A 21028-nucleotide genomic window follows, 5' to 3' on the forward strand; every position below is an offset into this window, starting at 1 on the left:
TTCTTTGGGTATAAGGGCTTCTGCTTGCTAATATCACTCAAAAACTGATTGAAAAAACATTTCAATACCAAAAGATATAAAACAGGTGTCCTCTGGCAGATTTACATCCCAGTCTAAGCAGGTCAGTTTAGTCCCAAGAAGATTAAGGGGGTAAAGTCAATGAAGGAGGATTATTAACTTATACTTGTTACTATCTTCTCTGCATTTTTATCATCCTGACTACCTTTAAACCTGCCTTTATCCCTTTCTGTGACTCATTTCCTAGAAAACGAAGGTTAATACTGCTTTATTTCATAGATTTCTTGTAACACCAACTGCAATACTAGTGAGATGCTCAGATAGCACAGCAGAGGAAGATACCTAAGTAATTTTGACATACAGCCTAATTTCCCTGAAATAGCTTAGCTAACCTAGTAACTAGGGGCCAGCAGCCCAGCTGCTTTGACAAAGACACTGAAGCTATTTTGCTTTTTGTTTACTGCACACTTAACTGTACACTACGTTAGCGTGCAAACACTCATTCTGGAGAAAAGCAGCACCAATTTTTCATACCAACTAAGGAATTCAATTGGCAGAACTGTGTGACAAATCAGGGCAGATTAAAGTCAAGCTGGTCAAATTCTGCCATACTGACATTTGCACAAAAAGAATGTGTCCTTGCTGGATCTAAAAAAAAGGCAGAATTTGGATCATAGTCACAACACTCAGATTTAACAAGGAAGAACTCTTCAGTGGTAAAGACAAGGGAAGACTCATTTTTGAGCAGAAGGAGAGGCTCACTGGCTGTTGAGGCTTTTCTGCTCTGTTGAGGTTGTAATTACAGCCTCTCAAAGCTTGCGTGACATTCTAATTTGAGAGAAAATGGGACTGATATCTGTAAGAACACTCATGGTTGGGATTTCTGATTATAGACTCCGTATATCATCAAATCAAACCTGTGAATATTAAAAACCATTTAGTATCTTTATGTAAGTAATTATAGAAATTGTTCACAACCAAAAATGGGAAGATGTAAATGTCAGCTAATAAGATAAATTGAAAGATGTTAGTCAGATTTAAGATACCTGAAAGTCAAATTGACCAACAAAGTGTGGCATGAAATTATGAAATCAGAATTATTCAATACTTTTCAAAGCACAACTGCTTTGCTGATTATCTCCTACCTAGAAAGAAATCTTTGTATTTTAAATTGTGATCTCTGCTTAAGATACAGATTCTGTGATTTGATACATCCCATCTTATTTGATATAGCTTTGTATCATGAAAAGACCTAGCTCTTCGCCTTACAGGTTTGTTTGTTGGGTGATTCCCCTAACTTTTGGAAGCTGTATGTGATGCACATTAGATAAAAGAGAGGCAAACATGCCGTAAACACCCATTGCAAATACTTATTTACTTATGATTTCTGTCAGCTTTATTACGTAGAAAATATCTTGCTTTTTGGCACAGGATAAGTGTCAAAGTATCTAGACACATCAGCCCAGAAGGGTGCTTTTCACCTTGTAATACCACAGTTATATTTTTCAGTGAAATCAGAGAAGTGCCATGCATGACAGCTGCAGGAAAATAAAAAGACATGTCCTAAGCAAACCTGTCTGCATCTCTCCCTCACTCACAGCCAGCTCTCCAGGTGCCCTACTTCTTTGGGGTATCTGGGCTCATACAATGGATTTAGTCCAGAAAGCTGCTGAGAATCAACTGTAAAGTGCTCTTTAATGCCAGGGTCTTTGGATGTTCATTTGACTGAATTAGGTAATGGTCCATGTACCAAGTACTCTTATGGGAATGAAGATCACTTGCCTTAGCCTTTAGCTATGTCCTCCTCCCTCCTAGGAGATTAATCCCAGCTCTTTCTCAGCATCAGTGGGAGGCAAGTGTGCCTAGCACCTTGACACACCAGACCTTAAGACTTCAGTTTGTTGTAATTCTGAGCTTTATCAATTGCTTAAAAGAGACTAACAGAGGTTTCTTTCCCCTTGCATGTGATAATGCCCCACAGCAGGAATCACAGGAGAAAGCTAAGTACTTATAAATAATGTTACAAAAGGATCTCGAGTTTGTGAGGTTTCTAAAATCAGCTCTTGTTATGGATAAGCACTCCCTTGTTGACATGCCTAGCATCCCTTGACACCACCTGTGTTCTGGGTCTGTGGTCAGAAATGAAGATGTTGGTGCTTATCTATCTATATCTAATTTACAGGAAGCTTGTTGTCAAACTTTCCATGCCCAAGAAATGTTATTGCAGGGATTTGGTGTCCAAGTGGGGGTGGAGAGAAGGAGAGAAGACAGGAGAATTAAAAAAGGTTTTATCTGATACGGATCAAAATCAAACAGATTTCCTTTATTTATTTCCATTTGAGACTCTCTTAGCAGCAAGGTGTAAGCATTAAAAATACAGAAGATAGCAAGCAGAGAAAAAAAGTAAAAGAGTTAAATGATAGCAGGGATCAGTACTTCGGTGTATTCCTTCTACAATCTAATAGATACAAGTAGAAAAGGCCAGGCACAACATAAATATTTCCTATTATGGATAAACTAAAGTCACAATGGAATCTGTCATGCTTGTGATTTGAGAGATGGACAATATTCCTGAGCCGCTGCCATGCTGGTACTTGAATGCAGCTTATACTTTGTTTATGGAGCTGAATCAGAAACCCTTTTTCCCCTCCCCTCTCCCTCTTTTCTTTTTTTTTTCCTTTTTTTTTGGCCCAGCATGTGTAATTCTTCTTCATGGAAGCTCGAAATGGCTGTGGAGCAGCTCAATATTCCATTTATTTTATTTATAAAATAAATTCAAAGCCTGAAAAGATGAAGTAATTGACTTACTGGGATGACAGTTAAACCCACTAAATTTAATCTTATCCTCTCAAGTACAACATATCGCTCTTACAAATTATCACCCTGCACCAGACAGGCCTGCTCTCTTCACCTAATCCAAATGGAAATGAAGGCCTCTGTTATTGTATTATCTGACTTTACTATCAGCATTAATCCGGCTTAACTCACTTAATGATGCCACTTGTGGCACTATGAAGGCAGCAAAGAAGTCTATAAACTACTTCCATTAAAATGCAAATCTGGCCCACAGAGAAAATAAGTGACACAAAAGTAGGAGAATTCGGCCATACACTGTATTAGCCTCTTGCCGCACAGAACTGATACAAGTATAATAACTGATGCTGTGATTATTATTCTAGCTGTGGATTTCCAATGAAAGCAAGCCAGTCTACCACAGAACGTCACAAAAGTGCTTCAACAAGCCAGGGTATTTAATTTCTGAAGAGATTTATATTTTTTGTTGTCAGGAAATGAACAAATACTTATCAATGTAAAAATTGCTATCTTAAATCTTCCTGCCAGGTTTTTCATACTGATATTATTTGCACCCTATAACACAGGAAATGAAAATCTTCTGTGCCTTTCACATCTCCACTGTATCTTAAAATCCTTTAGTAACAGACGTGCTTCTTTTTTTTAACCCCCTTCTGTAAACATAATAGAAAACTTCTATGGATTAAGTATAGGGAGTTACTAATGCCAAAATCCCAATCCCAAATTCCTTCTTCTGAACATTTTTGTTCACTGTTAAATTAATTATTTTGTTTTAAAGGGAACCATACCTCTGTTTTATGGAAAGCCTGATTTAATTTTAGCATAAAGCTACCCACATTTACCTTTACCTCTCTCCTCCCTTACACATGCATAGGCACATTGGTGTACCCTGACTGGCTACCCCTTTCTGTGAAGAACCATCAATGTTAAAAGCCTTCATTACTATGAAAGAAATCCTAGTAAAAACACTAGGGTTTGAGCTGCTTCCAGTCTCTCATGAGTTCAATAGCTTCCTCTGCCTCAATAAACCTAAGACTTCATTTCTGGCTTTGACACAGGGGCAACATGTATATCTACAGGGAGACATAGGCACAGAGCCCCTACTGCTTGAATTAATATTTTTCTGTAGGCTTCGATGACAAAATGTAAATGCAAGAATCTGGTCCGGCATGTTTTATGTACAGCGTGATAGATGTGTGATGCCCCTTCACTTTTCCTTGGAAAGCTTATTGATAATATTACAAATTAGAAATGGGGCCAAGTTATGCAACTGGGATTTGTGTTTCAGTCTTGCGCATGGGAATTTGATTTAGCAGAGTGTGCTGAGAGGAGCAGCAATGAGATTCAGGTTTGGTTGAAGTTTGGATAATGAATCCCCTCCGAGGCTGAAGAATGTTTTGATCTGGAGCCCTGGTGTGATCTCTGACAAAGACCTATTCTCTCCCATCCCCACCCACATGCTTACCCCTCCCCAAGCATGACTTGTTGAGATGACAGTTCAGCAGCACATGATTTTTCTCTGATGTTACATACTAATATTATTACTGAACTACTGTTAAACTGGCTTTCCTCTCACCTTAGCCCAGAATGAGTGTGATCTGATTGCATAAGGCTTTGGACCTTCTATAGCACTTCCATCTGGGATACTCATCACTGACCTTAATGTCACTACAGTTTCAGCAGTAGGCTGATCAATGCAAATAAAAACATCCAGTTTCAGCCTAAAGCCATGCTCTGTGAGTTTACAGCAAAGGGAGTTTCCACTTAAAAGAGGCTGACAGCTCTGCAGACTTCAGCAGTTTCTCTTTGTAGCCTTTCGTGGATGCTGGGAATTTTTGCTGCTTAGAGGGTGAAGTTAAACCCCAGGCACAGTGTACCTGGAAGTCATGTTATGACCAAATATACATGCAATGTTACATATATACTACTCGTCTGATGGGCTTTGGGTCATTCCTAATGTGTAGAGCATGAGTGGATGCCAGAAAAGAGCCCAGGAACTGCTGGCAGGGGCATTGCCCTCCTGCAATCCATCCTTGGCATCTATGGATTTGCATTCCCTGTACCAAATCCACAGTTGGTGTCAGTGTCAGCAAATGATTTACCGAGCTTTACTCAGGGCTTGTTAGGAGGAAATTAGTTGCCTGATTTACAGGAGAAGTGCCTTAGCTCTTGCTCAACTCTGGTTTGAGGCCTTTGCCTTCTGAGGTGTTCAAAGCTCTGTGTAAAAGCTAGGTATCAGCTAGGTGTTTTTTCTTAACACTACGCAAGAAAACTTCAGTGGTTTAGCTTGAAACATCATTTTGAAAATATGAAACTACTGAACTACATCTCACCATGAATACTATTATTCAATTTAAATTGGTATTGTTTCAGTTTAGCTGAGTGTGCTATGGAGTGGTTTAACCTAAGCAAATGAACAGAAGCTTCCGAAGGCACAGAGATTTTTAGTGATGTAGAGTACAGAACAATCTGTGAAACTTAACCTGCCAGGAATTGTCATTTCTCTATTTTAACACTGTGACACAGGACTTGATTTTCACATTCTGCATTTTGCTTTCCTTGTATCATGCCTGCATCTGATCTGTAACTCCTTGCATCATCCCTGCACCTGTAACACCTTTATGCAGACCTCCTGCAGTAACATACTACTTTCCTACAAAACGGTAGAATGTTGGACTGGATGACCTTCCAGCAAAGTTATTCTGTGGTTTTACCTGTTCTGGTGAATCAAATCAAATACTCAGTTATCTAATAAAATGTTGCCTTGTATCATGAATGACACTAAATGTTTAACATACAGTTTCCAAAGAATACTGTCTGCATACACTGAATTAGCAGCACACTGCAATATTTTCCATACATAGCATTGTGGTATCCAGTAAATCTTATTAAATGTTATATTCACAGGAAGCATGAATTTTAAGTAGATATACAAAAAAATGCCAACACAGACTAAATCATACCTAATTTGTACATGCAATTATCAATCGAGTTTGCATGAGATTTATGTTAATTACAGATGAAGAATGATCAAAGAGATACTTTGCTTTTTTCTTTTATTGGCATTGATACAGGCATGATGATCTAGAGGTATATATTTTATAGACTTGTAATACACCTGTAAGGAAAAATGGACACATTTCTGGTCTTCTTGAGGTCTGAAACTGAAACATTGAACTTCAGGTGATGATAACATTAATTTAAATATGCTAATCAATCAGATCATTGCAGAGTATTTAATTTACACCTTTGGAACAATTAGGAACTAAGAAATAAGAGGACGAGTAATATACCATAAAAGCAGCCTCTCTGGTGAGGCTGTTTTTTTGTATCTCTTAGCATTATGAATTTTAGTATCTGAGGTTGCAGTTTGAAGCTACTGGGTTTGATAATCAGGAATGAGAGGACCAAGTTAAAGCACCTATTTTAAAATCACTTCTGGGTGCTTCTGGTTTTTAGCAGTTCTTTAAGGCTATTCTATTACATTGCACTTGCTTGGTTTCATCCAGTGTGGGTGTGAGGTTTTTTTTGGTTTTGGTTGGTTTTGTGTTTTTTTTTTGTGTGTGTTTTTATTTTGTTTTGTTTTGTTTAATTTTATTTCATTAGCTGAAGTAGATTATGGGTTTTGATTCATAAGGACACTCGTGCTTGCTCTCATAGATATTTATTACTGAAGCATGAACAGCTTTTGTATTTGTATCTAGTATCAGGTCATCCAATCAGTTTTGGTTTGCCTGTGGGCAGTCTTCTCCTGGTGCTGAACGAGCTTAGTTCAAAGGCGGCAGTTTCCGAGTAGGGTTGCCTTCCTCTATAAGTAATAAATGCCTACTGATTTTCAGAGTACATTCCAATAGGGGAAGGTATTTGACAAGGAGATACATGCAGTAAGTGGAGGCTACCTCGACCTGGAAGATCTCAAAAGGCTAATTAGAGCATGCCAGTTTGCTGAAGGAGTATCTTTATAAATAGGGGCTACCTCTGCGTTTGTGAGGTAGAGGATTGGGAAAAAAGAATAAGGTGGCTTTTTATTGCCAGAACTGCATGTACCATCATGCTGGTGTGTCTCTAACTCTGGCAGGTCTCTGCAGTGTGCTCTGAGAGCACTAACATACATGCAGACAAGCCTTAACACGCTTGTGAGGTGGGCTGATGCCAACCGTATGAAGTTTAACCATGCCAAGTGCAACGTCCTACCCCTAGGTCGGAGCAATCCCAGGCACAGCTACAGGTTGGGCAGAGAAGAGATTCAAAGCAGCCCTGTGAGAAAGGACTTGGGGGCGTTGGTAGATGAGAAAATGAACATGAGCTGGCTTCAGTGTGCGCTTGCAGCCCAGAAAGCCAACTGTATCCTGGGCTGCATCAAAAGGAGCATGACCAACAGGTCCAAGGAGGTGATCCTGCCCCTCTACTCTGCTCTCGTGAGACCTCACCTGGAGTACTGTGTGCAGTTCTGGTGTCCTCAACATAACAAGGACTTGGAACAAGCCCAGAGGAGGGCCATGAGGATGATCAGGGGACTGAAGCACCTCCTGTATGAAGACAGGCTGAGGAAGTTGGGGCTGTTCAGCCTGGAGAAGAGAAGGCTGCGTGGAGACCTCATAGCAGCCTTCCAGTATCTGAAGGGGGCCTATAGGGATACTGGGGAGGGACTCTTCATTACGGACTGTGGTGATAGGACAAGGGGGGTAACGGGTTAAAACTTAAACAGGGGAAGTTTAGATTGGATATAAGGAGGAAATTCTTTACTGTAAGGGTGGTGAGGCACTGGAATAGGCTGCCCAGGGAGGCTGTGAATGCTCCATCCCTGGCAGTGTTCAAGGCCAGATTGGACAGAGCCTTGGGTGATATGGTTTAGTGTGAGGTGTCCCTGCCCACAGCAGGGGGGTTGGAACTTGATGATCTTAAGGTCCTTTCCACGAGGGAATAAAAAACAAAAGGTAAAACTTGCAGCTAGACATCTCAGCTAGGTCAGCTCCTGCAGTCCTGACTCAGTTTTGACACTGTCCATACTTCCCTCTTAAAGTCTGTAGCTAGAAATGCTGCTCAGAATACTTTCAGTGGGGAAAATAAAAAAAAAGACAGGTAGTTTTAAACAAAATTAAATATCTTGCCTAACTTTCATTTTTGTATCATTATGACTTGCTTTCTATTTCACATCCTTAATTTAAAATCATATTCAGCTATTTTTGTGAGAGTGTGCATATATGTAGCTTATGATTTTCTAGTTTTATTACATTGTTCACTATAAAAAAAAAATAAGTGCTATACACATTATTGGACTTTATCTCTCAAAGTTTTATTCCATAATGTTGGAGGTTTCTTCGAAGGATGGGAATTTCTATTTTTTTCCCAATCTATTTTCCACAAAAAGTACTGAGCAAGTCCAGCAGAAATTTTGATTCAGTGTAGGACCAGTAAAATATATTTCCACACAGAAGAGCTGGGCTGAATGTTGCTTGGTTCCTCAAATCTTCTTACCAGCATAATTCAAAAGTGTCAGGACAAAACCTATTTTCATGCTCATAAAGAAATTTTTGCTTTACTCTTATGTAGTTCTTTTTTTTTTTTTTTTTTTTTTTTTTTTTGTTTTCCCTTCCTTTACTATCCCCTTTTGGTAGATAACTTTTGGGTAGACAACTGTTCTTTCTGTGTTTCTCATTCACTTTTTTCAGAGGCCACTGGACAAGAATCAGTGGGTAACAACTCACTGACCTGAAGACCTACCCATGCTCAGATAAATGAGCTGGGTGTGAAAGGCTAAAAATCTCATTACCAGACCTTGAGCCATCCTGTCCTTAAGCAGTTTTGTAATATTTCTAGGGAAGAAATAAATACAGGTTGTGGATTAAGGACAAATCAGACAAGCAAGCACTGAACCACTCTTCTGAAATAAAATTTTCCTGTGTTTTTGCTTAGCTGCATTCCTAAGGCTATGAAATGATAGCCTGAAAAGATGCATGGTCATTGTGTCCTAGAATGAAATCAAACCGCAGATTGAGGCCATAAACCTTGTTTTACTACCTTGGCAATAATGTCTATCCTAAAGTGCTTAAATGCTTTTAAAATTCTTCATACAGTAGATGGCAGGAGATCTTGTTCAGATGACTCCAACCAAACTTCTTTGAGAGATATGATCCCACCTACAGCAAGAAGGCACTTGCTCAGCATTTCTAAAATTAGCCAAACTTTGTTTTCCAACGAGATCCAGAAGGTATCTGAGTATCTATAACTTAATGTGACACACCTTTGGAAGTTCTGGACTCTTGGCTGGATGTCACTTCTGAAAAATCTAACTCTTCTTCAGACCTTAATCATAGACCAGTTTTTAAGAGCATCAAAAGTGAGGCAAGACAATATATCCTTCTTTGTGCACCTAGGAGAATTAATCTTCAAAGTCTAGTTTGCTAGTTGCAAAAACATAGCTGGTTGGTGTTGGGAGTAACCTGTATTCCTGTCCTTTCCTGAGATCTGGTGTTCTGTGTACAAATCCTGAATTCACCTGAGCTCATTGGAATTCAGGCCACCTACAAACCATTTCTCCCTTGTGCAATTAGAGCCCTTCTGAAAAGGACCTGAAGCTGTTTTTTCAGCTGTCTGACGTTGCTCACGTGATATCGCTTGCATGAGTAGACGGGACAGATAAAGGCTGCCAGAGCAAGTGCTGAGAGTGCCTTTTCAGGCAAGAAACCTGGCCATGAGATCAGCCTTAGAACCTCACAGGGAAATGAGTCATGGGAGCACAGCTCTGGGGAAAAATCATCAAGTATATGTACAATTGGGTGAAGTTCAGTTGAAAATAGATTTTCTGCAGCTTTCCCTGGTGAAAATGGAAAAAGATATAATTTTATTTAGCTCAGATTGTTATCCTTCCAAAGGATTAACTTGAGCATTATTTAAGAAACAAACAAAAAAATAAACAAAAGTTTATTTTTGGAAATGGCAGTAATTAAATGTTTTCAGGTTTTTTGGTTAGCTGAAGTCACTTAGAAGAATGGAACATAAATTGACTAATCCCGCTGATTAGCCTAAAATTTAATTAACTGAAGAAAAAACCCAAACAGACCCGTCACCCTACTCTTTAAATATTTATTTCCCTCATTATATGACTAAGCATTTTTAAAATATTATTCTTTTTCAAAGCTCTCTTCTTGCAACCTGCGGAGCTAGGCTTTTAAAGGTATTCAGACCCCTAATTCAATCACACTGATTTCAACAGGCTTTAAATCTCTACAAATTTAAATCTCTACAAATTTAAATCTCTACAAATTTACAAACCCCACTAGGCACTTACATATCTTGAAGCACCTGCCTACCTTCAAAACTCTGGCCCGTGATAATTTTAGAAAATGGTCCTTTCTATCATGCAGAGTTTCCTGCTAGCAAACTGGAAAAGTAATTAACATATAGATGCATCCCTCAGATGGTAGACTGGGTTAAACTGGATTTCTCTACCTTTTAATAACCATTGGAAAACAGCACGGAATTAATTGGTTTGGAAATGTGAACTGATGGGAAAAGTCAAACAACAAAAAAATTATTAACCATGCAACACTGAAAGTCCTTAAAATCATCAATTAATGAAACAGAGAAAAGAATACATTGAGTGATTGATTTAGAAGTGAAGAAGACAGATGAAAAAGGAACTGCACTATAATACGATGAAGAAAAGATTTCTCTTTTAGAGACTCAAATAGTCACCACTGTAGCTGTAGAAGATTAATAATAGTGGTCCAGGGAGCATCTCTGAGATTGAAAGAGCCTGTGAAAAGTGGTGCTGTGATGCTCCAGCATGCCCTCTGCTCAGGGCAGCTTCACCAGGCTTTACCACAGCCCAGCCATCACAGTGCCATGTGCTTTGGCATACAATACGGAAAGGTCTCTTGTGGTACCTTCTCTTATCATCTCCAGCCATGCAACACATCCTCCCCTCCCATGCCACTTTAGGCATTCAGGGGTACCAGCAAGCAAGGAGAGAAAAACTTTTCCACATGATCGTGGGTGCCCTAGCAGTGAGACAAGAAATATCTTTGAAATCTGTGGGTAAAAAATGCTGTCTAAGAATGAGGATTTGGGTTTCTTTTATTATCCTCAAGGGCAGAATATGAAATAGCTCCTAGGAATTGTTGCCTATTCCTGGTTTACATGAGATATCTTTAATCATTATTCTAGCCAGAGAAAGGACTGCAAGAGGCACTATAAAATCTCTTCCTCACTTTCATCTTTGTTTTTCCACTCAGCCTCACATGAGAGAGAGAGAAAGAGGAATCTGCAGCCAGACTGATTCTGGACCGACTAGGATTGTTCTAACACAAGGGGATAATTATGAAAGACACATTTCTACTGTGAATACCCCCAGGTTAAATTTTTGGAGCTCTGCTTTCACTGTGTAAATATTTTTATATGTCGCATGCAGAGGGAAAAAGACCTTTGTTTTGGCTTAATTGTGAACATATTCTAATGATGTAATTGAAAAAAAAAGACAGGCAGGAATAAGCTTTTGGTGAAAACACAATATTTTAAGTGCTGGAGCTTTACATTAAACTTCTGTGTAAACAGAAATCAAAATAATACTGAATAAAACATAATGCTTTGGTAATTGTGTTTTGTTTTTCAGAGTCCCTAAGTCTTTTGTGGAACCAAGAAGACAAACTTGGGGTGCATTACTCCACAAAGCCCAACATGAGATCTTTTAGGGAGGTAAGATTATTTCTTACAGCAGCCTTTTAAAGAGTTTCAGTACAGCAAACAGACCCATGAAATAAAATTAAATAAATTTTAGTAGTATATAGCCAAAGTTTTCTTGAAAATCTATACTGCAGGCAGTATTTATGTGTATGTAACATGGGGAAGGAAATGTGAAGAAGAATTACACTTGCAAACAGAAATAAGAGTGAGTTTTCCTATGAGTGGGTGAGGAGAGGTTTGTATCACGGTTGCCTATTCCCTTGGCCTGTGAATTGAACGTAGTCTTCATGCAGACATATTGCTGATCTCATCAGAAATCACATAAGTCAAATGGATGTTCCATCAGGACATGTGTGCCAAGATCACCTTTATGAACCCGACTGCAATGTTGTGTCACAAAGCCCAGAAAAATGTAGTCACGTGGGATTGAACATGAATCCCAGCCATTTGTGTGAAATGGCATTCCCCTACTGCAAGGTGAAAGAGCTGGAAAGAGAACTGAATGACACAGGGTTAAAAATCTAAATTCTCTCAAACCTGCAGGAAAGAGGAATGAAGCCTTCTGATCCTTAACTTCTCAGCTTATGGTGTTAAGAAAAAAGCTCAATTAGAATGATTTTCTTTGTGCTCTTCAGTATCACTAGTCCTTCGGCTGCCAGGGGGAGAAAAGACCAGCCTACACCTGGTGCTACTGGGCAAGGTAACCTGGCTTCTTCCACTGCAGTACATCTTGCCTGTTACTGCAGGCTCGCTAAAGCATCTCCACTCCTGCTGTACCCTGTTGCAACAGAAGTATATTTCACTGATTTTCTTTGCATCATTCAGAAATAAGGTCAAATTTTTATTGTCCAGTAGAGAATTGATATTTGTGTGGAATAGCAACTATTTTAATTTGTAAGTTACATCTTATTATTACAGCAGTGCAAAGTGAAGACCTATAAAGAGATACTGGTGGTGCTGAAGATGAAAGGTCCACCCTCTACGTTTTGGAAGTTTTTCCTCTGGACTAAGTCTAGTCCCAGACCATGTCTGAAGCACATGAGCTGATCTTTGGAGCGCTTCTCGTACATAACCTTCATCCAGAAAGGAACCTATATGTACTCTCTAAGTTTGCTCTGTGTTGTGAACCAAGGTGTGATAAATCAGTATGATTAAGAAACTTCCTATTAAGGTTCCTAGTCCCAGCTATAATACCAATATAGACACACCCATGCCTGAGGGAAGCAATTTAATGAATGTGAGCTACTGCCCTTATGGAAATGTACCTAACTCCCTGTATGAATGCATCAGGTACAAGGTCATACCTGGTACATTCTGGCAGAGTAGCACAAGCTCCCATATTTCTCAGCTAAGAGAACTAGGAGGTAAACCCAAATGAGTTTGAAACTGATAAAAAATATTTGCTAGTAAGATCAGCTTTTACCTTAGTCTATACTCGTCTTCCAAATGGGACAGATACGCATTTCTCAAATCCTTAATGGAACATGAATGATCCCTTGTTCTTATACTGTGGGAAGAGTCAAAGGTAGTATTTTACTAGCACTGAGAATCTTTGTTGTGCAAAGTTTCTCTTTCTGCCTACCTACACTGAATATAATTTTTCAATGTGAGTTGAATTCTATTGACTTTCACTTACTTTAAAGAGTGATATTTTGGTTTTTATTTCTGAAATAGTTCCTCCTGGTCCACATTTAAAAACTTAGTGGTTAAATTTAAGGCTGTCAAACCTGCTGAAAGGAATGCTTACATAACATCTGCTGTTCTGGAAGCTGGTAAAAATAAACAGCATTGCTTGTGAACTAAAGAAAATATAGTCGGAGTGATAAAAAATTTATAGGTAAATCTATTGGGAGAAAAATGTAACTGGATTCCTGTGTATCGCAGTGGTTGTGGCACTTCCCTTTCTGCCCCATGGTATAAAGATCCCAATCCAGTGAAGCACTTAGGGCTGAGCAGTACTGCTACTTACACTGTGTAAAACTAGGCACACATCGAAGTGCTCTATTGAGTTAGAGCCAAACTGAGTAACACGTACTTAACACTATATTTGGATTCATTGTATTCAGTTCTGAGATCTGTATTGATCTAGATTTTGAAGCCTTTTCTGAAGAAACTTTTAAGTTTCTTTTTTATAAACACAAAATAATTTTGATATAGTTTCACCTTTCACTCAGAGATTTGAAAATACTTTAAAAATATGAATGTATTGATCTTTCACTATGGGGAGAGTAAGTAGTAGCAGCCCATAAAACAGATGAGGAATCTGAAAGTAAAAGAGTGGAGAAAAAATCCACAACAACTGAATGGAATTGGAAAACAAATTTGTCTTGATTGAATTCCCATCTGCTTTGGGTTCAGTTTCATTAGCTGTCTTGAAAAGGAGCTTCTGTCAGGAAAGTTTATTAAAGCACAGGTTTTTTAGTAGACATTCAAGAATAGCTACAGAAATCTTGTTTTCATTTTGTAACCTGGCCTTTCATTCATGGTTTTATTCATGCCCGTTCTTCTTTTCATACTATGAAAATATCTTGAGTTACCTATGTTGCTAAGACAGACTAAAAGCTTCGTAATAAAAAAACTGGTACTGAACCAGTTTGAATTCAGAGAGACACTGTTGGAGACATAAGAAAAATCCCCAATAAAGATTAGTGCAGCATAGATGCTTTTTTTGGTCATGAATGATATCAAAGAAAGGGCTTTTTGAAAATGGAAGAAAACCATTGAAATTATGTCTTTACATATGTTAACTTGTAAGACTCATTGCACATGGGCAACACTAGAATAACATAATAAAGACCGCAAGACTCACTGGTTACATGTGGAAAGAACAGCTGCAACCACTTTAAATAGAATGATAGCATATAGGAAGAAGAACAATAATGCTAACCATTAAGCATGGGGCTTAGGAAGAAGATTGTCTCATAAGCAAGTTATTGCATAATTCTCTGCTATGGGAGTTTCACACCTTCCTCTGAAACTTCCTGTGCTAGGAATGCAATAAAGCGCTAAATGAATTTCTGACCTGATGTGGCACAACAATCAATAAAATTCCTTTATTAGCTAGCTGGAGTTTTCAGAACTCATAGTAACAACACAGAGCTTTGCAGAATGCTAACTTGTGATCAAACATTCAATTAATTTTTTAAAAACTAAACCTTTCCTCCTTATTGCACATTTCCTTGAGTCTGGGGAGAGTAGCCTGGAAGGCTGCATCATCTACATTCTAAAGAAAACATAGGTTCTTGTGGTTGATTATTTAACATCTGATGTACGCTGTGTAGGAAAACTGTAGTGGTACAAGCAGCTGAGATGCAACTAGAATTGCTTTAGACCAAGTAACCAACCTATGGTTCAGATACAGGATCATCAGCCTCTTTCCTTTAAATAATGTTCCACTGCAGTGCCATTTCTGCCACCCTACAGCCTCATGGTCCCTGCTAGCATTAGATGTCAAAATACAATAATTCCTGTTCTTCTGGTGGATAGTCCAGTAAAAACAGTCTGCGAATACAGTGTACATCAGATCACAAAGTCAAACGCTACTACACATGCACCAACCAAGCACCCAATATCTGCTAGGCAACACTTAAATTTTTGGCATAGGACTTATTTCACAGTACAGAAGGTTTGCAGCTCCTTAAGCTGTTTTGTGTCTCCAGCCTTCCAGAAATATTGGAGTCCACGAGCGTAGCCAGGCTCAAGGAAGGTTGCCATTGCTGGAGAAAACGCCAAGCACCCTGAAGTGACACTGTGGGTCTCAGGGGCAGTTCATGATGGGAATCCAAGGGCTCTTTAATAAGCGTCTTTCATTGTGTCACAAAGAAGTCACATTAAAGTCAAGCATAAGCTACCTGTTTGTTTCAGTGAGATTAAAATTATACCAATCCTGAGTGCTTGAAAATGCCTAACTCTGAAATGATGCCCCTGGTGAGAAACCCTGAGGAGTACAGCACTGTGAACAATTCCCACACTCCTTCAAAATGAAGCCATGCTGTAAAGCAATGCATTTTGATAGCATGGCTTACATTTCTCAGAGCAGCCTGAATGATTTTTCCCAAAGAGTGCAGCAAAGTGTTTATATGATAGCTCTGTGGTTTTGAATTACAGGCATGTTTTTTAAAGCCCATCAAGAGTATCAAATATAAATATCGATATGACTAAAGGAAACATGCTTATGCACCAAAAGGGTTTATTTTGTGCTGGGTAGAAGAAAAAACATAACATGGTTTTAACAGCCATATTTTCATGCAAATGGACTGTAGCCAGTCTGACGATATTCCAAGAATCCCAAACTTCATGCACCTCCTCTGAAGTGGTCTTCATATAGAACACTATTTAATTTGTCATTAATTAGTAAATTGTTGTGTGAAAGACAGCAAACTATCATGGCTGAATTGACCAGCAGAAAGATTATTCTTCTGGAAATGAGCTGAAATTCTTACTGCTGGGCAATTTCCATGAAAATAGAACAGCCTTTTGTAGCTTTTATTTTAAAATAAGAATAAACTTATGTCAAAAGACAGCAAATAAAAAGGGTGAAAATCTTAGCTAAAAGACATAGGCAAGAAAATCCCAATTTGTCTGCCTATCCCAGCAAGTTAAAAAGATTTATTTCTTGCAAGGAACTGCTTTAAACTTGAATTTATTTGGGACTATTTAGAAGATACAACTAAGTGTAAATCCCTTCTCATTGCATCTCCTGGAAATCAGGGTAGATTTTGTTGTATGAAATCTTTTCCGCTTTGAAAGTCAATGACGGGAAGGGGGCAATGGGGAGGGGAAGACTTGGCAGACTGCCACTAGCTTCTTTCATTATTTCATATGTTATGCGTACCATATAAATCTGCATTTTCTTGGTTTGCCACCCTGTATGTCAATGCAGGAATGATTGTTACTTTATTGTTATAAATAATATATGTGCATTCAGAGACATTTAAATATTTAGCTTTCTTGGATTCTCACTTTTGCATACTTTCCCCTCCCTATACTCACCCCCTGCCTTCATGTCTGCTACCAAGTCAAAATAAAAGTCTCCCCCCATCTCTATCCCATTGTTTTTTCCAGGGCTGATTTAATGGTGTGCTAGGTTCAGTGAACTTGGTCTTGGATAGTGCTCCATCCAGAAACAACCTTCCCTTCTATACAAATTATCATATGAAAGCTGCTAATGTCGCTTAACTGCAGCTCTGTTTCATGTTTCAGAATTGTAAGTGGCATTGTGCAGTCCACATTTGCCCAGTTTCAGGGAATAACCCTTCTCCCTTTTCTCCTTTCCTTCTTTTTGCCTTATACTTCAACAGAAAATGTTGTCTTCTTCCTTTTGTTTGATAGATCAGTGCCTTCCCTTCAATAAATATTTGCTACTTGAATATGAAAACAACTTTCAGTCTGGGATTCTTACATTGCTAGAAGTACTGTTGGATCATGTGGGGCTTATCCTCTGAGGGTGAAATTAGTTATTGCAGGCTGATTTGCAGCAGTGGAGGGAGCTGGTCTCCTAACCTTCAGAATAGTGGGAGTCTCTTCAAACAGAGTTTAAAACAGAAAATTTTAAATTTCAGTTCAGTACAATAATAAAAGAGAGAGTCTAATGTGGTATAAATTTTAAATGATGTCGACCCGTGTGTCTAGCTAATGATCTGCCTCAAATCTAATGTGAAATGTTTTTATATATTGAACAGATGCATGAGGATATAAAAAATTGGCTGTTGTGATTCTGAGATATTAGTATAGAAAAAAAAAAAAAGAATTTGTTCTTTATAATAGTGTTTGAATGTCAAAAGAGATTCTTTGTTGTCATTACAAGTTTAATAGCCGCATAGCACAGGAACAAAATCTCACTCTCTGCCAGTACTAAATGCAATTTGCATGCATATTAAAGAGCAACCCACTTTTCTGATGTTGAAACAACAGCTACATAAGAACAGATATAATTTTAATTAGGAAGAGCATTTGTCCACCCAGTCAGGTATAAGAGATTTTTCTTGGATTTAGTCAGGAAAGACAATGTATAGCAAAACTTTAAGGGTTCTTACTTTTTAGCATGTTTATTCAAAAAGAAATCTTTACAAGAAACTACAAATGTTAATGGCTGGTATCATTCAGCTCAATAGCAGGAAATGCAACAGGACTGCTTTTACTAGGTCAGTGGGAGAGGACACTTTGTTTCCTAAAATAAATAGAATCATAGAATAGTTAGTGTTGGAAAGGACCTTAAGATCATCTAGTTCCAGCCCCCCTGCCATAGGCAGGGACATCTCACACTAAACCATGCCACCCAAGGCTCTGTCCAACCTGGCCTTGAACACCGCCAGGGATGGAGCATTCACAACTAATTTTTTATTATTTTTATGGGTTTTGTTCCTATAGAAATGGACCAAAGTGTTCGAAAAGTTCATAAATATGATTGAAATTTGGCATTGTGAGATGGCTGCAGCCCTTGCATGTATGTGTGTCTCTCTGTGCTTGTGTGTGGAATTCAGCCAATTTGAACTCTGAGCTGGTCACAAGCAGCCAAATGGCTTTCAGTTTTCTTTTGTTGCAGGTGCATTCCCTACAGGGTAAAACATTTCAGGCTCTACTTCAAGGTACAATATTCTCCTCTGACAAGATAAATTATTACAATACAGTGTCTCTTTATGAAAACTCAGTCTTTGCAAAGTTGTGTTCATTTGGTCTCCAAGAAATAACAGTTCCATTCTTCCAAGTTTCAGTTAAGCTGAGACACATGCTAATTTTATTTTAACTCTGGAGTTCTGATGCCCTGAAAGAAATATGTATTTAAGAGGAAAATGGAATCTGCTGCACTGTGAAGGAGTCAAAGTGCCTGGCGTGATTAATCTGGAAAGGTCATCTTCACTATCATTTGGAGTGATTAGGTGTGAGGGCACAGTGTAGTACTTGGGTTTATGCATCATCACAGCCTTTTTTAAATATTATTAGACAGCTGAAATAGGCAAACCATCTACTGTTATCACAGAACTGCATCTTTTATTACTTGGCTGCATAAATATCTGATATGAGATAAGCTCAGTCATCAGAGCAGTGTGCCATCTTCCATAGCAAACTGAGCACGGTCCATGCTTGTCAGGCAGAGTTGAGGTTACAAAGCCAAACAGATTCCTAGGACAGCAAACAACACTGTCAGACTATATTGAGATCCTGATGGAGCCCAAAGGCCAGTACGAACCGCAGGTTTATGTAAGCAGATGCCTCTCCTGTTTTCCAAATCTTTAATAATGTGCTCTTTGACAGGTTATCAGGTTGTTCATCTTTCTGTTACATTCTAGGTTGTTTCACTTACTACAGAAAAAGTATATTATCACTTAGAATGAAATATATACACATACAGAATGAATATATGGAGTGAAATAGGTATATGTGTACACAGCACATACTGAAACAAGCTAAAATGAATGTTTTGAGACATTTGATAGTGTTAATATTGATTACTAAATAGATTAAGAGACAGCCACAAGAGATTTTGTCAGGAGATCAAACTTTACCTGTGTGACAGCGTTAATAGTATGAGACATGAACATTCATCAACAAAACAGTTTCAGTGCTTGGCAAAAAACATTGCATCTCTGAAGTGTTTTGTCATACTGCTTCTTCCACCTGACAAATCATGGTGTTATACACTTAAACTTGCTCATGTCAAGGAGAAGAATGTTTCCACCAGGAGGCTGTATCAGTAAGGTTCTTGATTAAGGAATTCTTCAAAGATTTTTTATTTAGTTTGCATAATTATCATATTCTATGATTATTAATAGAAAGGTGACAACAAGAATGTTAGAACCAGTCTGGGATGGATTGATGGTGCATCTGGCCCATCTTTTCTCATGCAGTAAATGACTGTACCAGATTTTACACGGGAATATAAAACCTCAGCATAGGAGATTTCTTCTGATGCATATTCTTCCAACTGTAAGTGTTCAGTAACTTCTCCAGAAGTATGAATTTGAGGCCTGAAGAAAATCACTCTTTATGCAAAACAAAACCCCGTAAGACTAACATAAACAGAACAGCCATTCATCTGGAGTTGGTTTAGACGTATTTCAAAATCAGTGGCGGACATCTTTAGGTTTGATTAAAGTGAGGATTAGTTAAAGATTTTGCCCTAGCCTTCTGTCTTAGTCCAGAGCTCTGCTTTTCAGTCTACACTGAAAACTACTCTTGATTTTCCAGAAGACATGTTAATGATACTCTTGATTTTCCAGAAGTCATGTTGATGATACTCAATGGAGATTCCAGTGGGATAAACCAAAATTCAACATTTGCAAAATAATTAATATATGACCCTTAATAGGGGAGCACTTAGAAAACAGTACATTTGCATTCTGGCCCACATTCAAAAGGTCTCTTTCCAATTAAAAAAGAGCAGAAGGAACTTTCCTCTTACTGTTATCTCCTGATTCAAGGGTGAGAGGAAAACAGACTTGGATTTTGAGCTATCAAAATCATTGGCATTTAGAAATTATATTTTTGTTCTAATAAAAAGACCAGCATTTTCTTGTTGATACTAACATTGTCAAAGCTTTATTTTTAGAACTTTTTGGTAAAATCCTCAGAATTCTTCTTTCTGCCCAGAACTGGATTTCAAAATATTCTGAAATATTTTTGTTTTCTAGAAGATGGGTGTCCTCCTTTTGAGCAGTCCTGGCCTGTATGTTTTAGTTTACCATTTAACCGATCTGTATCCTACAGAAAGGCTCTTCACTGAAAATTAATGCCAGTCCATTGGTTATATAATAAACACCAACAGCTGTCAAAAGCAGAGTGAAGCAAAAGGGGAGGGAAAGACAGTAATTGTCTTATAAGAGCGCGTCATGGTAATTCAAGAGACATTCTGCAAATTCCACCTCAGTGGGGTATGAAATAAAACCCACACTATGATTGATTGGGAAAACCTGGGGTGGCCCAAAGTTACTTTCTTTAGGATGATTTTATCCTCTTTATTTTTATTTTCTGATAGCTTCCCTAACTCTAACAAGAGTAGAAAAAAATTGAGACATGTAAATGTATAGCCATGGTAGAAAAAGAAAGCAGAGGAAAAAATCTTTTGCAATATCAGATAATCTTGAAATATAATAATATATCTTACAAACCTGTAAGATCTATAGCAGGCTTATAACTGATCAATTTTCCACCCAGGTTTACAAGAAAAATAAAGTACACTATAGTCCATAAATCAACACTTCTTAAGGTACTTCTATGTTTTCTCCCTCTTGAAGGTTAGTGATTTTAAAAGGAAGCTATGAAAATCAACACATTCAATGAAGCTGATGCATGCTAGCAAATGAGTATTTGCAGGGGCATGTATATTTAGTGTGCATAATTATCATAATACACATATATACATATCATAATATACATATCATAATATACATATACTGTATACTAGATAATAATAATTAGGTTGTGGAATTCATTATATAAGAAATGGCCATTGATGTCTATAAAAGCAGCAAAGTATTTTGATACCACATTTTTTGACAGTCTTACTGTTTTG

Source organism: Pezoporus occidentalis, unplaced genomic scaffold (assembly GCF_034315485.1).
Source record: "Pezoporus occidentalis ecotype Australia unplaced genomic scaffold, CSIRO_AGI_Poc_V1 ctg12, whole genome shotgun sequence".
Taxonomy (NCBI): Eukaryota; Metazoa; Chordata; class Aves; order Psittaciformes; family Psittacidae; genus Pezoporus; species Pezoporus occidentalis.